Source organism: Mesoplodon bidens, assembly GCF_964165515.1.
Source record: "Mesoplodon bidens genome assembly, chromosome: 1".
Taxonomy (NCBI): domain Eukaryota; kingdom Metazoa; phylum Chordata; class Mammalia; order Artiodactyla; family Ziphiidae; genus Mesoplodon; species Mesoplodon bidens.
The window spans coordinates 109,111,308-109,113,529 of record NC_138176.1 but is presented as its reverse complement, the minus strand read 5'-3'; the positions used below and the strand labels follow the sequence as shown (position 1 = coordinate 109,113,529).

The 2,222-nt window shown below is 46.0% G+C and overlaps 1 pseudogene across 1 annotated transcript; it reads left to right on the top strand.

Annotated features, from left to right (window-relative positions):
* The first annotated feature begins 254 nt into the window (after positions 1–254).
* On the top strand, positions 255–1,958 carry LOC308620151 (actin-related protein 2/3 complex subunit 1A-like; annotated as a pseudogene). Its single transcript has one exon. The product of its transcript is annotated as an actin-related protein 2/3 complex subunit 1A-like (transcript).
* The last annotated feature ends 264 nt before the right edge of the window (positions 1,959–2,222 follow it).

The window sequence follows — 2,222 nt, the reverse complement described above, 5'->3', positions numbered from 1 at the left end:
GTGAAAGAAACACAATAAGTATACCATAATACATGCAGTAATTATAACAGAAAATAACAGGACAGAGTGGAGACCAAACCACACCAGTATATGAATTTACAAATGCACTTAATTTGCCTGTTAAAAGATTTTCAAATTTGGTCATAAAGGAAAACCCAACTCTAAAAGAGCAGAAGCTGTGATCCTGGTGTCAAACAAAGTAGAAAAGGCTAAAGAGCATCCGAGGTGAAGAAGGAGTATTTATGGCCAAAGCTTCAACTCCATTGTGCATGGCATTGGGTCTGAAGGCACGGTAGTTTGTAAATCTGAAGTCAGAAGAAAGGCTAGATGTGACATGGGGAAGCGTAAGGACAAAGAAACTGCAAGAATAAAGTAGACCTCATGACAGCAACTAAAATCCATGAGGGCAAACTGGAACCTACCTCCAACATCGATAATGCAAAAAACAAAACAAAACAAATGCCACAATGAGATACCTCCAGTAGTATGGCTATTCTTTTTTAAAAAGCAAAAACAAAAATGAAAAACCAGAATATAACAAATATTGAAAAGAATGTGGGCCTTGGTCCTACGCCCATGCCCGCCGGAGCCTGTTCATGTTGATTGACCAGAGTCCGGGAATTTAACACTCCGAGCCCGTCCGGACGGCCCCGACCCCCAGCTTTCTGTCCTTTGAAAACACTAAGAATAATGTCCCTGTGTCAATTTTTACTAGAGCCAATCACCTGTCATGCCTGGAACAGGGATCGTACCCATCGCCCTTAGCCCCAATAACCACGAAATCCACATCTATAAGAAGAACAGGAGGCAGTGGGTGAAAGCTCATGAACTCAAGGAACACAACAGACATGTCACAGGTATTGACTGCTCTCCCAAGAGTGACCGCGTCGTCACTTGAGGGGTTGACTGCAATGCCTACCTGGGGTCAGAAGGATGGTGTCTGGAAGCCAACCCTGGTGATTCTGAGAATTAACTGTGCAGACACTTTTGTCAAGTGGTCCCCGCTAGAGAACAAATTTGCTGTGGGCAGCGGAGCACGACTCATTTCTGTTTGTTACTTTGAGTCCGAAAATGACTGGTGGGTAAGCAAGCACATTAAAAAACCCATTCGCTCCTCGGTCCTCAGCTTGGATTGGCATCCCAACAATGTCTTGCTGGCAGCAGGATCCTGTGATTTCAAATGCAGAGTGTTTTCTGCCTACATTAAAGAAGTGGATGAGAAGCCAGCCAGTACGCCCTGGGGCAGCAAGATGCTTTTTGGTCATCTGATGTCAGAGTTTGATGGCAGTGGCACTGGCGGCTGGGTGCGTAAGGTCAGCTTCTCTGCCAGCGGGAGCAGCCTGGCCTGGGTCAGCCACGACAGCACCGTGTCCGTTGCCGATGCCTCAAAAAGCATGCAGATCTCAACTCTAAAGACAGAGTTCCTGCCCCTCCTGAGTGTGTCCTTCATCTCGGAGAACAGCGTCCTGGCTGCTGGCCATGACTGCTGCCCCATGCTCTTTAACTACAACGACTGCGGCTGTTTGACCTTTGTCTCCAAGCTAGACACCCCGAAACAGAGCATCCAGAGCAACATGTCGGCCATGGAGCGCTTCCACAACATGGACAAGCGGGCCACGACCGAGGACTGCAACCCGGCCCTGGAGAGGCTGCACCAGAACCGTATCACTCAAGTGTCTCTTTATGAGGTGGACAAGCAAGATTGTCGCAAATTTTGCACTACTGGCATTGATGGAGCTGTGACCATTTGGGATTTCAAGACCTTAGAGTCTTCTATCCAGGGCCTTTGGATATACTGTGAAGCTGAGCGAGCCTCCCAGATCCAGCATGAGGATAGACAGGCTGCACCGAGCAACTCCGCCATTCGCATGATGGGGAGGAGAGCCAGCCGCCAGGAAACACTGAAGACACATATGGCGCAAACCTTGTTCTGTGTTTTGTTTGAGAATAATTGGTGAAAGTACTGGTTTTTTAAAAGCAGCAGAGATTTGGGTTTTATTTTTTGTTTTTTTGTTTTGCTATTTCGTTCCATTATTGACCAAAGATTCTCTTTAAGTAGTTTATTATGGAAAATTGTCACACTAACTTAAAGGAAGGGGTGGGGGAAGTATGTAAATTGTCTGCTAAAAAATTAAATAAAAATACTGAATGTGGAAAAAAAAAAGAAGAAAAGGATGTGGAGCAATTGGAACCCTTGTGTGTTGCTGGTGGGAAGGCAAAAT